Genomic DNA, 16,525 nt, shown 5'->3' with positions numbered 1-16,525 from the left:
ATTCAAGTGTTTAAAACAGCAAAAGCTTGACAAGGACAAGATTTTGAATGTTGTGTGTTTTGCTGGTCATTAACGTGATTAACGTTTGTTATTGTTCTGCTATTAGACAAAGAATTCTTGGACTATGACACTTTAGCGGCAGAACTAGACTTGTAGCGGCAAAAATGGAAGCAGCTACCTGCAGTCGACCAACCTAAAAACGCCATCGAAACAATAATCGGAGTGTAACCAAATATATACATTTTATTACTGATCCTAGCAACTCTACCAACGTCAACAGCTACACCAGAAAGGTCTTTTTCAACCCTAATGCCGCAACCGCGCATGCGGTATTCGGCGATCTCCGATCGGGGCTTCGCCGATTTCCTATGTGGAAGTCGGAGTTCGGCGACTCGATCGGCTACGAGAACGAGCGCTCATCTCTATGTTGTTGCTATCAGAGCCCGCATGTGTGGATGGAAAGGCGAACTCCGATCACGAGCGTTCGGTAGTTGACGAGCGCTCGGAGTTCGCTAAATGCCGCATGTGCGGTTGCGGCATAAGACGATTGAAGAACTTCCTACGTAACTCTACAGGTCAGGAGCGATTGACAGGACTTGCTCTATTAAGCGTACATAGAGAAATAAATATCGATATCGAAGAGGTAGTCAATCGTTTTTCCAGGGAAAAGACCAGTTTATCCTTTAAGATTAATAATTTTTACCTGTTACTTTTTTAAAATTTTATTTTCAATTAAGATTTGAGTGTAACCCAAAGCGATTTTTTATTATGCTTTTTCCTAGCAGCTTTGTAACCCCCCCAAGCCAACCCCCCCGAAATTTTGGTCTAGATACGGCCCTGACGGACACCCTAATACACATACAAAGACGTACCATTAAGCTATTGATTGACAGTGACATATTTTAAGAAAACTATCTACATAGAGTAGAAAAGTCCGAGTCTAGAAATATTAGACCGGACGAGATAAAATAAAATTGTTGAAAGAAAGATATTTTTTAACTATTTTCTTCTATTTAGCATAATTAGCGCATTTTTTACATGTGATCTTAGTAAGTTTAGATCTCAGATTTTATAATATTAACATGAATAGAAATTATTTTCGATTTTTCTGTGTGATTTAAAATGGAAGGCAATTTTATCGACATTTCTTAATGATATTCTTTGCCGTCTTCGACGCCGTTTTTTTTTCATCATACGGCATTTATATTCACAACTTTAACAAAATTAACTTAACAGATTAATCATTTAACTTACTTCCTGTTCATGTTAATATCTGTACCTAATCTTTTATAGCGTAAGAACTACGAAACTTATTTTTGTCGTCGCTGTTTGACATCGAACCTAGACATTTCTTAGTGGCTTAATAGAATTTCTAAGGGCTTGAAACCATTTGTTGAAATTTCTCTCACTTTGCACAATAAAAAACGACAATGTTTCTAGATATTAAAGAGTAAGAGGTTAAATAAAAGAGTATATATAAATCTGTATATTTACGAATAAGTAATTATAATATCTAGTATAGTATATAAATTATGTACTAGTCAATTTGTTTTCTAAAGTAATGCTTAATATTGTTTCTACTGTACTGTTAGTATTATTATTATGATAGGAACAGAGGATCATGCCTAAATAAATATATTTGTTAGAAGATTTTCATACACAACGATTGTAGATTTTTTTTGTCATAATGTCAAATATTATTGTTCTATTATGATCTACTATGTTAAAATAAATTTTGCACAAAAAACTTATTACTCTCATAGAACATTTTCTTCTAATTTCATGGTTTCTAATATATTTTTTTTTTCTAAAAGACTGACTTGTACCTACATGTCTCTCATTACTATTGTACAAATAAGCACTGGCCCAATAACTTTAGATCAAATTCAACGTAAGAATGAAAAAAAAATTGAAAGATGGAAAAAAGTAGATGATTTAATAGCCAATAAATTTATGGAACTTTATTTCATGTTATTACATATTTACATTTTCTAAATGGTCCTAATACAGGGTGAGTCTTAAATAAGTGCAAATATTTTCAGGGCTGGTAGATCTCGATAAAAGAAACATATTTTCTCTTCACCATTTTTCAGATAAGTCCAAAATAACCGAGTTATTTAAGTTTGAAAATTTAAAAAAAAAAAATTTTTTTTGAAAAAATTTTGAGAGCCACTGGAATTTTTCTGTATTTATTTCCATTTTATTGCCGTAACCATAGAGTAGATAGATAGATAGATAGATAAATCTTTATTAGTTCCAAGTAATACAATTACATAAATTGACCCAAGATGGGTGTGGAACATGTTAACAAAAAACTCAAGATACCAAAACACTCAAATACTACTAAATGTATCGTAATATAAACATGATTCCTAAAACACTTTTCTGAAGAGTCTTTATACTGTATTACATAACTATAATTTACTAGTTTCAATATTTATATAATTTTAACAAGAAAATAAATTGAAAACACAATAATACTTACTACAAATAATATTAAATGCTATATTAGCAGCTTACCCTTGTCTGCATAGAATTCATCTAGCGTATAAAATGCCTTGTCTAATAGATAATTTTTTAGGGTTAACAGTAATCTTGGTCTAGGTAAATCAGTAACTGAGAGTGGGAAAGTATTATATAACTTTACAATGCTGTGCTTCACATTCTTCTGCACATACGTGTAGTTGCTATTGTTGGTTTGTAACATATCTCTATTTCTAGTAGAGTATTGATGTTTTAACTCTGGTTCTTTAAAGAGACTTTTATTGTCGTAAACAAATACTACCGAATCCAGAATATACATAGAGATTATTGTTAGCATTTTCTTTTGTATGAAAAATTTGCGACAACTTTCACGATAACTTAATTTGAAAATGTTTCGAATACAGCGCTTCTGTACAATCATTATCCTATTAACATCCGATGAGTTCCCCCAGAAGATCAAGCCATAGCGTATTACAGAGTTTATGTAGGCATAATATGCTGTTATTGCAACGTCTTCAGATATATTTTCAGAGATAATTTTCATTGCGTAACTAAAACGAGCTATATTAGAAACAACACATGCTATGTGATATTTCCAATCTAACCTTCTATCTACATTAATTCCCAGAAGTGATACATTTTCGGCAGAAACAATTTCGTTGTCATTATAGAGCAATTTAATAATCTCCCTTGTTCTGTTTCCGAATAATAATAGCTGTGTTTTTGAAACATTCAGTAAAAGGTCATTAGCCAAAAAGTAATCATTTAGGGTTTCCAAAGTATTAACAGCCTTTAACTCCAGTTCATAATTATCTTTCTCACTAAAAACGATGTTTGCATCATCGGCATAAAGTGTAATATATTCAGAGGATACCAGTGGGAGTTCGTTAGTATATACTATATATAAAAAAGGACCGAGAATAGAGCCTTGTGGAACTCCATGACTTACAGAAAGTTTTTTTGACCTCCATAATGTACCATGGTCGTTATATTCTATTACTTGCTGAGTTCTACCTTCTAAATAACTTCTAATCAAATCCAAAGCCACCCCCCTGACACCGTAGATTTCCAACTTTTTGCATAGAATTTGATGTTCACTCTATCAAAAGCTTTAGAAAGGTCAATGCACATTGCTAAAGTCTTGTTGTTATTATTTAATGAATTTAATATTTTTCTAAAGCTTGGTAAATTGCGCGTATCGTAGACTTGCCCTTTCTATAGCCATTCTGTCTGTCCGAGAGTAGTGAGTGTCGCTCAAAGAATTCAATAAACCTGCTAGATATGATTTTTTTCAAAAATTTTACTGACATTTGAGAGTAAGGATATTGGTCTGTAGTTTTCCTCATGGTCTTTTTTCTCCCTTTTTGTATAGAGCCCTGACATGGGCATTCTTTAACACATCAGGAAAATATCCGGTAGTAAAACAAAGATTTATCACATATGCTATAGGTGTTGAAATAATATTCGATACTTTTTTTAAAACTTTAATCGGTATTTCATCATCACCAACCGATGTTTTATTATTTAAGCTGAGGATAGTTCTTTGAATTTCTGTTGGATTTGTAGGAAGTAAGAATAAAGAATTGTTATTTATTTTAATCTGAAATTCTGTTTTGTTACTATTTAATACTGTATGAGAGGAAGAAACAAAATATTCGTTTAGTTTTGAGTAAAGCCGTAACTATGGTAATATCTGAGATTAAGGAATTATACCGTGGCAAAATTTGCGGTGAACAGGCAGTTCTAGAAAGTTTTCGAAAAATATACAGGGAAATGCACGATTTTCAACATTTTTTTAGCGAAAAAAACCTCATAGACGTGTTCCTGGGGTCGAAATATACCACCACTGAAAATATTTGCACTTATTTAAGACTCACCCTGTATACAGGGTGTTTCAAAATATAGGTGCCATCTCTAGAGGGAGGATTCCTCAGGTAAAAATAAGATTTATGTTTTATATCAACATAGATTCGAGATTCTGCTTTGTTTCCTAACTACAGGGGGTTAAAATCTTTTTTTTTTCAATTTACTATAATTTTCATCCAAGTGCTTTTAGCGATTCGAATTAAATTTTGAGGGTAAAAATTATTATAAATGTTACAGATTTTAGTAGTGATGGGATCACTCGAGACTCGAGTGAAAAATAGTCGGTCACCCGAGTATTCATATCCTCGGTATGTCTCAAGTATTTTTGTCGATCCTCGAGGATTACTCGGCACGCAACTAACATCGGGTGTTAGTCGGAGTGATTTACGATTTGTGCTGAAACCTTTTGTATAGAGGATAGATGATAACCGTTTAATCACTTGATCGCATATCGTTCGCAATAATAATCGGTTTTCAGAGTAGTAACGTGGCATTAACCAAAATAATTAAAACATTTGAAAATTCATAATACGTCAGTTTTCGACTATAAAAATTCCATTTGACAAAACCACAGTTGTTTATTTGGGTTAAGGCTTTGGAGATTCTGCTTTATCTGCATTTTTAATTTTCATTTTACGTGTTTTCTTGTAAAAAACCCTTATTTTTTTACCTTTTTATTGCGATATTATTCAAGTCATTCAAGTACATGGCAACAGTATGTCAAAAACAGCAAGCAAAATCGCTCACGCCCAGCGGCGAGTCTTAATCAGGTTTGGAGCGAAGTATTATACAGAGAAAATTTTATGACCGAGGATTCCTCGGATGATCATCCGATTATTGGAATCCTCGAGGATTGAAATCATACGATTTTTCCCAACACTAGATTTTAGTACTAAATAAGTGTCGACAGATTCACCAGAGGCGTGCATATGGGTTATCATTTAAATATTTATTAAAAAAAAGCATGAGCGCCACTGATTTTTCTCCTTTATAGCAAAATTGAATAGGCCGTTTAATGCTGGTTAAAAGCTTTATCTTGATATTTTGTCGATTCCAAATCTCCTTGAATAAATTGTTTATTTAATCTAATTTATTATTGCTCAGCAAATTCAAATAAAAAATAGTGGTATTTAAGATAATTTTAAAAGAACTATTTTCTTAAAGTTTTAACGTCCTGTATATTTAAAACTATGCATTTCCGCACCCATGTTTATAAAAACTTTATTTCATATTTTTGACGAAGAATCTTTTACTTTGATCTTTTACGAAGGAACTTTTACCCCCAAAAGTAGCTACGGAGCAGAATAGGACCTAGGTTGATATAAAAATAAATCTTAGTTTTACGTGAGGAATCCCCCTCACGAGAGATGAGAGCAACATGTTTTTTTGAAATACCCTGTATATTTTTTTAAAATTTTATAGTTATTGGGCTACCACCTCTGTTTATAGTTCTGTTACGCTTAGTGTAAAATCACGAAAAAAAAAACAAAAAATCTTTTTATACCTAAATGTTACTAAGCTTCAGATTTATCACTAGATTTTCTACCGTATATCATTTCTAATTAAACTAGTGTTAGTACCCGAATTTCTAGCTGGTGATAATGACTAAACAAGCATGCAATGCTCATAGAAAAAAATTCTAACTGTGTAAAAAGACATTTCTTAAGAAAAAAATGCATTATTTCACTAATTTAATTTGTTTTTCATGTGCCAACACTGTTTCTTCATCATTCAGCTAAGTATTGCACTTTCATAATATACTGGATATCCTAATAGGAGCTACTTGTATTGGTATAATAGAAAGTACAGAGTGTCCAAATTCAAGCCTTGTCATTGAAATCTCGGAAACTACGAGAAATACGAGGTCCTCAAAAAAAGTTTTAAAAAAATTCCGAAGATTTTAGAAAAAAAATCCAATATTTTCAATTTTATTTTTATTTTTTATGGCTCTAGTTTACTATACATAATAAAATAAATTATTCATTCTCATTGATACTTTTTTTGTAAAAATAAGTAAAAAACTTCGTATAAATGTATGTTCTAAAATGCTTTAATTTCGAAGATACAGAGTGTAAAAGTGTCATATTTATTTAGATTTTTTCAAATAATTTCTGAAGTATGTCAATATTTGGATAAAAATGGGTGTTTGGGAGTTTTTTGACATGAGAAATTTGATTTTGATGTCAATGGGCGCGTTCAGGGACGGTCAGCGGCTGAGTGGCTGAGTAAGCGGTTTCCCTAAACGGTCTCTTATTACACGCAAAAACAGTCGGTCAGCCGCTGTGTTCCCTGAACGCGCACAATATGTCTCATACTTGTAGAGGACGCCATCTACATATTTTTTAACTGGTTTGAGGCGTAATAATTTTTGTCTGTACCTGTATAAAACAACTGAGTAAAAAATATGCATTTACGACATTTACAGAAACTGTTTTATCATCATTTTTTCGAAGAAATATTTATGATTTATTTAAAAAAATAAAAAGTCTCCTAAATATCTTAAGAACGGTTGCTCGTAGAAAGATTTTTACCAAGAGACATTTTTTACGTAAAAAATCACGGAACTGTATTTTTTTCTCTCTGTAGTTTTATACAGGTACGGACGAAAAGTTATTACTCTTCAAAACAGTTAAAACACATATAGGTGGCGCCCCCTACAAATAGGAGTCATATTGATTTCAAAAAACTCCTAGGCGCCAATTTTCATCCAAATATTCATGTTACTTCAGAAATTATTTAAAAAAAAATCGATATAAAAATGAAACTTCTACACCCTGTATCTCCGAAACGATGCATTTTAGGACATAAGTTTATACGAACTTTTTTACTTATTTTTATCTGCAGAATATGCTGCAGAAGTTTCCTGAATACAGTTCGGACCACCCTGTATATTAATGATTTTCTAGTTTTATTTAAAATTTAATTCGAACTGTTTAAAATTTAATTCTTTTCAAAAACCGTCTCTTTAGTTTGTTCGAAAAAATATATACAAACGGCGATATATCTAACAGAAACAAAGAAATCCAAGCAGATGACGGCAGTTTTTCTCAAACTTCCCCTACGGATGGAATGGAACTTTTGAAGGGTTAAATAGGAGTTCGTTCATCAATAGTTTGTTGCTAATTTTTTCCACCTTTACATATAATACTTAGCTACCTTTACTATACCTAACTACTAATATTTTCAAATTTCTACTAAACGTACTTTTTACTATATCAAATTTAAGTAGTTCCTGGTACTGTGACACACTATATAAACTATTTTATTTTTAAATAAACGTAATTTTATTTTTATTTAATAAATTATTTGAAATTTGCGAATGACAATGGGCTTAATATTTGAAATATGCTCAAAAATTCCTAAAAATATACCTTGTTAATCTTGTTTAATTGAAATGTTGGCAATTTTGGGCATATATCAAGAAAATCTATAACAATATGTATCAACATTCCAATTTAAAGCGTATATAAGCAAAATATAATAAAGAATGGCACAAATTTTTGAATAATTTCCAATAAAATGTGTTATGTATGTCGACATATCAAGAATATTTCATTAAATTATTTGCAAAAATACCATAAATGTAGTTTCATTTATTCAGCCATCCTTAAACTAAGATTCCTCAAAAAATATTAAAAACATATACTTATTATATTCACCTTCACCATTAACAATGTTTCTTGACAATTTTCGAGGAAAATATTCACCTTCACCATTTACAATGTTTCTTGACAATTTTCGAGGATCTGGGATTTTAATATTCAGGATTTCGAGATCGTAAGCCGCACGCTTCTATCGAACTGTCAGTGTCAATAACTGTCGGCAAACGTCAAAAGTACACAAAGGTCGAATGTGAATTATGCAGTGTGTGTTTACAATGTGATTTTTCTCAAATTATTGTTGTGTTATTCAAGGATTTTTCATTGTTTACAATAACCGGTAAGTGTGACTTTTATTTATAAATCATCAATAATTCAATTACGACGGTAGTTCGATTTAAAATAGCCAAGATTATGTCATGAACCTTACCGAGTTATAACAGTTTATTCGTATGAAAATTGACTCATCTGTTTTAAATTACTTCTAACTGCTCTTTTGTTAATTTAAGAACATTGCCATTTATGAATTTCAACTCTCTGAAAAATTAAAATATATTATCTATACAAATTTATGCAATTTGTTATGAACGTGGGTTGTTTCTGGACTAAATAGGTGTTGGACGTCATCTCTCTTAAATATAATCAGAAGAATAACACTTTTATGAATGAAATTAGTTGTTATAAACGTCCTAGAACAAATAAAATGTACTATTTCTCGTTTTTAATGAATAGTTAAAAAATTAGAGCGGATATTGGTGTAATTTAATATGTCAACAAGTTACAGAGTAAATATAGAAATTGGTAACCTCGTTTACCAATAATAACTTCTATTATATTTATTGTACGAATATTATATCCATATATAGTAAATTATAGAGATTGTGTGTTTTATAACAGAATAAAATAGGGAATTATGAATTAATTAATTAGGTTTATAAACACGAACGACATTTCAAAAGTGAGTTATGGGTGCTCCCAGTGTTTATTTATATCCCTAAAGTGTTTTTGTCAATAGTTGCGTGTTTAAAAGACACAAATAACAAAGAATTGGACAAAGGAACCCTCTGAGAGTGGATTAAGTTGTTAAACATTGTTAGTATTTATTGGTTTACAATTTATGACTAAAATATTATTGTAGGTACCTATTAAATTACTGAAATATTCATTGAAGTAAAGTAAATCAATATTTTTTCTTTTATCATATATTATTTCTATGACGTATCTACTCCTTTTAATTTGATAGTGAACTATTCTTATTAGTCTATATAATGTTTTAATTAAGAAACATTTAATTATGGTATAAAACTGAACAAATTCGAGAATTGTATGTGATGACCGCTAACTACTGATATACCTATCTACATGTATTAATTTATACGTTATTAGTTAACACCAGAAACTCAAGTTTTGACCTCCTTTTACTCAGGCATCATCTGCTGTAGTCTAAATTCGCCATATATTTTTTAAATGCAATTTATGCCATATTATTTATATTGGGATATATACTTTTGTGGCGGGTTTAATACTGTGATCTGGGAGTATCGACACTTAAATACATAAATGTATATTTTATGTAATAGGAAAAAACGTAAAAAAGCAACTGTAATCAGTATTTATTAAGAATTTCTCACTGGGTATTCGTTTTCATATTCACTCTCCTTTAGCACAATTTTGCCTAACCATGTAGGTATAGTAGATATAGTCCTCATTGCCAACAGTCCTGAAGAACTACCAACTATATACAGCCAGCAATAAAGTAGGTCTCGAAATGAATTTAGCAAAAACTAAAGTAATTTACAACGAACTAGTAGACAGAAAAGACATTCTAATAATTAACGCAACACTAGAAACAGTAGAAAAATAAATATATTTGGGACAACTAATACACAGCTCTGGATCTCTACTACCAGAAATCAACAGAAGAATTAAGTTAGCATGGAGTACTTATGGAAGAAACTCAATCATATTCAAATCTAGAATAGCACTTTATCTAAAGAATTAAATATTCGAACACCGTTTTAACACCGGTGTTGGGCTAACACCGGTGGCCAAATATGGGCTATCCGGTGTTCCGATGTCGACACCGACACCGGTGTTGGCTCCAACACCGGTGATGACGCCGACACCGCTGTTGACGCCGACACCGCTGTTCATCTACAACACCGGTGTTCATCACGACACCGGTGTTTGTCTGGACACCGGTGTTCATCTCGATACCGGTTTTGACTACGACACCGGTGTTTGGTAAACGGGTTAAAGAAAAAATAATGTTAAATAATAAGTTCAAAATAAAACTGATAATAATAATGTCGTATCGGTGCTTATTTGTATCGTTTATTAAAGCGCACCGACTTTGACTTAAAGGTTTTAAATATAAATATATTTTTTGCCGCACTAATAATTAAAATAAAGTAAAAGCGTCAGATAAACAACTATAAAGTAAAAAATTGTTGATTCAAAAACAAACAGAAAACAAAACATAAAAAAACAAAAAATTCGTAGCTGTAAAATAAACTAAAAAATATTACATTAAATAAAAACTAAAAAAAAACAAACAGACGGCACCACCGACATCGACACCGGTGTTCATCGCGATTTTAGATTATTTTTAAAGATGTACTAAATTTTTAAAGAGTAGAGATACTAATATTGTCGATATAGTTCGTTTATTTCATTAAAAAATAAAAAAAACTGTTTAAATATTTGTTAAAGAGGACCAATTAATATGATTCCGGTATTCAAACTACATTAATTGACTGTTTGCGTTGATTAATAATAATTGCTCCAAATACTAAAAAACTGAATTATGTATGGGTATTAGACAGTGTGGTAAAAAAATTAACACCTTAAAAATGATATTTCATTTTTTGACAAATGCTTATTTATAACAGAGACGTTCATTTTCATAACTTATTATTGTATTGATTTCTGATTCAAATCCACATTTATTTAGAATAAATTATTAACGAACACAATTAAGTATGTAATTAATTAGTATTTGGGCGGAAATACTAGTGGTATATTTAATTAATGGTATGCTCTTTTATAAAGATTTAAATAGTTTTCTTTTTGCATACAAATGGGCTAGTAATATTATCGTTTTACTAAAAACGATAATATTACTAGCCTGTACATTTTGTACATTTGTTGTTTTAAAAACAATCTAAAATGTAAATATTCTGGATATATTGATAAATGAGGTCTAAATTATAAGAAAATGCATTTTCTACAAAAACTTGAAGGGCTAGGTAAAAAGTGGTATAATACAATTTGATAGACAATTAAATTGTGCATCTGATACTCATAAAATATACAGGCTGTTCCATTTAAATTAAACAAGTTATTGCCGTTTAAAGCTAGCAATTATTTAAAATAAATTTTTAGACACTCTGTATAAGGTAGTATAACTTTTATTATTGCAACGCAATAACTGATCAATAAATAAACTTCACTAAATATTTAGTATTAAAAACTTTGATACCCTCGGAGAAATGAAGCCTTAAAATTTATACTGCAAATTCACAAAATTGAAAATATTTCAAAAACGGTAAGGTTAAGAAGTGTAATAAACCTTAATCAAATTTACCTTTATTTTAATCGTAGAAACTAAAAATGCAATAATATACAGGGTGTTCCATTTAAAAAAATACAATTTTGATATTTTTTATTTATTTGGGACACTCTGTATCTTGTAAAAATACTTTTAAATTGTAGCTTTAATAGTCCTTCAACGAACCCAAAATTTACAATTTGTAAAAATCTAATCGTTTAGCTACAAAACTCCGTATCGTATGTGGTGAACAACCCTGTATAAAAGCTTGATTATATTTTTTAAATCAATAATTTTAGTCAGAGATTTGATTGTAAAGATGTATGGTATAAAAAAAACTCCAAGCTAGATATTGTTTCTGGCAAAAAAAATTTCCTTCTAATAAAAGATCAACTAAGGACACCCTGTATATCTATAGTTGTAATTTGAGTAAGTACATTTATTTAATATACACACTTCAAGAACATTTTTAATTTGCTCTAAAATATTTATCTACATTTCCTGATCACATATCAATTCAAGTGTAAAATTTAAGGATAAAAATAATCCGTACAAACCACCTGGCAAGATCTGTAATTATTTCCTAAAGTAATCGTTTTATTTGTATACTCGTTCGATTCTAAATTACCTTATAAACCAACCAATATACACGTCATTACAGATACTCGATGAAAACTCTTATGTGAATAAACATGCCTTAGCGATAGATAGATAGATACCTAATTGATGTTTCAGGCAATCTAATTTCAATTTAAATATATGTCTCTACTCCATAACTCTTTTTATATTATTTGTTTTATCCCCATCTTAGCTGCACGCTATCCTGGCCTTAAGGGCATTATCCAATCAAAGTGGGGCCTAAAAACGATGGAACGTGTTCAGAATCTTTAATGCGATTTTTAAAATTGCAAAAAGTATTTCATTAAACATAGAGGCTAGGTATACTTGACTTTTTTTAACTGAGATAAACATACCTGACAGAACAGTGTCTCGTTGTGGTCTCGTTTTACAAGACATATTTATACGTAAGTACCTTCCAATATTTTGAAGTTAATTAATCACTTGTCACTCAAATTTTAAATACAGTGTGTTCCTTCATGACATGCTAATATTTAAGGTGATTCTTGGACCTATTCTAAGAGAAAAACTTCATATGTATGTATGTCCTAAACACTACATATTAAAAAATAAAACATTTTTTTTGTATATCAAAATAAGCACTTTGATACATGGAAGACGTGTATCAAATATACTATCAAAGATATTTTGAAAAAAATATATTTTACCACCCTGTACCTGAAAAGTTAAGATGTTTAGGACATTACCCATATGGTAATTATTGGGAAAACTGGAAATCGTCCAATTTTCACCAAAATTAGTATACATTCTATTTTGAGGTTGTAGATTACGAATCTGAACTTTTTTCTTGGCGGTCTCTTACCGTTTTTCAGTAAAACGGAAAATAATTGACATAAAACATTGAATTTTTCTTTATTTCGGTCCTATAAAGTAACAATTTCACTATATTTTCATTATACTATAGTTTATCTAAAAGCCACACTTGATTGAGGATAGAAAAATGTCCAAAATTTTACCGAAAAACACTTTTCTTAACAAAATAACAAAGAAAATTGAGATCAGATGGAAGTTTCACATTTCATATATCCTTCTTTTTTTCTCCTATGTAATGAGAGAGATAAATATATTCTAGACCTAATTTATTATTAATTACAAATTTACAACGTTGCCATATCTTTTATTTTTTCGGGTGATTAGGAATTTTAAATAAATTACCTATTATGAGATCTGACAATAATAGTTAAATATACCTGCCTATATCCACAAAGTTACGCGGAAGAGTTTTGATTGCATTGGTTTCAACATCTATGCGCAGGGTGTTAATCTTTTGTTGTTATATTATACCAAAAAAAAGATTAACCCCCTCCGCAAAGAAGTTCTATAAATACTATTTATAACCACGAAGTTGCACGAAAGAGTTTTGCTTGCATTGGTTTCAACTTCTTTGCGGAGGGGGTTAATCTTTTTTTGGTATAATATAACAACAACAGATTAACACCTTCCGCATGGAAGTTGTAACCAATGCAATCAAAACTCTTTCATGCAACTTCATGGTTATAAATAGTCAGATTTCATTGGTAAAATAGCAGTTATGGAAAGGAGCCGTTCTTTTGGCGACCGCCTTTCGTAATCCCAGAATGAGCGAAAAAAACACGCTAAATTTAGGTTTAGCATTGGCAACGTTGCTTTAAATGCCAGAAACACAACCGAACATTTTGAGATTGTTTACAAATTTATTTTAGCAAATTTTCCTCTATTATGCATAGAATTGGTTAAAAAAGTAACAATAAATAGCAAAAACATCATTGTTTATTGAATACCGAACAAAATATGTGCTAGAAAACCTTAAAAATATGAGAAATTAAGAAAAATTCGATGTTGAAATAATTTTTCGTTTTTCTGAAAAATGGTAAGAGATCGCCAGAAAAAAGTTCAGATTCGTAATATACGACCTCAAAATAGGGTATATACCAATTTTGGTGAAAATCGGACGATTGCCAGTTTTCCTAATAATTACCGGACATTGGCATCATGTATATTTATTTATATTCATATACATACATAATATGTATATTTATAAATGTTATACGTACTTATGTATATAATGTAACAAAACAAAAACAATGCATTTAAAATCTAAGAATCGTAAAAAAGTTACTACAGCACATAGTTCTTTTGACTTCAAAGTATCGTTTTTATTACCAAGTACTACAGGAAGAATACGCTGCTAATAAGTGAAAAAATGCCACATGCATAGGGGCCCAATGTCCATCCAGTAGCATCTTCGCGCAAATCTCTTATCTTTCTCTACGCTCGTTTTTTATTCGATTTTTTCTAACGGTCTTGCATTGACCATGCCGCTACTTCGTGGTAGAGATGTACAAAATAATATATCGATAACTTTTTTTAATATTTTTGAAGTGAAACTAGTTTTACGCACGTTTGGAGTAAAAATTCAAGGCCGTGACGCGCGAGAGGAAAAGTAATAGCGGCAATGTTGCCGCAGTTACCCCATACGGGGTAGATCTACCCCTTTGTAAACCAATTTAACCCCGCTATCTCGTGATAATCTACCCCGATGAAAAATAAGTTTGTGGCAACACTGGGTAACGATCTGTGCCATACGCGGCTTAGAAAATCACTATAATAAACTTGTAATATATTTTACCAACCTTGTGTGCTAGCAAAGGTGCTAGGAAGTTAATTTTCATGCATGCATATTTTCATCGATAGGTTTGTAGCTTCTGAATAACGGTCTAGGTAAAGTATCTAGCGCTTTTGCCAGCTCAGAATTAGAATTTAGAGTTAGTAACTCGCATTTTCATTGGAGGACACTGTCATTCAATTCAATTGAATACGTCAATCAATCCTAATTTATGTCATATACTAACATAGCAAACGTCATTTTTTTTATCGGAAAAAAAAATAAAAAAGGTGAACCACTCTTGAGAAACCACTCTTGATTAACATCCGTTATATTATTGATCGTGGCCCTAGAAAATAATACATTCTCTATAAATAAATAATTATCAGAGAGAAAAATCAATCGCAGTTTACTTAAAATACTCCAATAGACCACAAAATTACATTCACACCAATATCGCAAATCGCAGCTCCTAAAAATTCAAACTGGCAGATAGAAATCACGGTCCCAGTTTACAAAATCACAATTGCAGCAAAATCACAAATCGCAACAAAGTCGTAAATTGCAGCTATAGTAATACCGATTGCCTAAATTGAAACTCGCAAATAGAAAAAATCGCAATCGCAGTTTCCCATGAGAGCCAATCGCAGGTTGCGATTGCGATTTTAAAATCGCTGCGATTGAATCGCAGTTTGCGATTTCTTGTTCATTTCTAATAACGGTAATACTTATTATTGCATTTTTGGCTTCCTTTCAGATCAGTTAAAAATATTAAAAAATAAACCAAAAACATATATGTTTCAGCCCTTCTAAAAAAATTATTAAAAATACAAGAACTGTTCTGAAATCAAAACAATATTAGGTATTTACTTTAGATGGTCTGTTCTTACTTTGCTATTATAAATATTATGGTAATCGTAAATCATACAGGATGTTCAATATTCTACGCGAAATTTCCTAAAATATAAAATAACGTTTCTTCGTTTTTTTAAATGAAACACCCTGTATTTTATTTTTTCAATAGATGAAGAATTAAAACATAAACATTTTTTGTATTTAGAGTATTTCAAAAATTTTAACTGTTTTGCAGATATTTGCGGTTTTATATTTCATATGGTATTTTCCACAATAAATTTTTATCAAAGCCACCCAATGATTTTTCTCTCGTATTTTACCATTGAAAGCGCCATATGAAATAATACTGCGTGTATTTGCAAAACTATTAGAAATTTTGAAATATTTTAAATACAAAAAAAATAAACTTTTTTTTTTTAATTTAACTCTCCATCTAATAAAAAAATAATATACAGGGTGTTTAATTTTTTTCCATTTAAAAAAAACAAAGAAAAGCTATTTTATATTTTAGAAAGTTTGGCGTAGAATATTGAACATCCTGTATGATTTACGATTACCATATTTACAGCAAAGTAAGAACAGACCATCTAAAGTAAATACCTAATATAGTTTTGATTTCAGAACAGTTCTTGTATTTTAAAATAATATTAAGAAGGGCTGAAGAAGATATATTTTTATTTATTTTTTAATATCTCTGAAACTATCGAAATATAATTTACTCTTATCTTAGGATTATGTAAGATGATCTGAAAGAAAGCCAAAAATGCAACAATATACAGGGTGTGCCATTTAAAAAAATCATCCAGATTCACTCACACTTTTTTGAGCCATCCTATTGAAGTTAAAATATTTTCCTGAAATAAATCCTGGTACATACTTTAGCAAAACTAAACACAAAATTCTCAAGTTTTTTATTCTAGGAGCTACAGATGCCCGACGCACTATTGC

This window comes from Sitophilus oryzae, unplaced genomic scaffold (genome assembly GCF_002938485.1).
Source record: "Sitophilus oryzae breed Bouriz unplaced genomic scaffold, Soryzae_2.0 scaffold_1443_pilon_pilon, whole genome shotgun sequence".
Taxonomy (NCBI): domain Eukaryota; kingdom Metazoa; phylum Arthropoda; class Insecta; order Coleoptera; family Curculionidae; genus Sitophilus; species Sitophilus oryzae.
Note: the sequence above shows the minus strand (reverse complement) of the source record.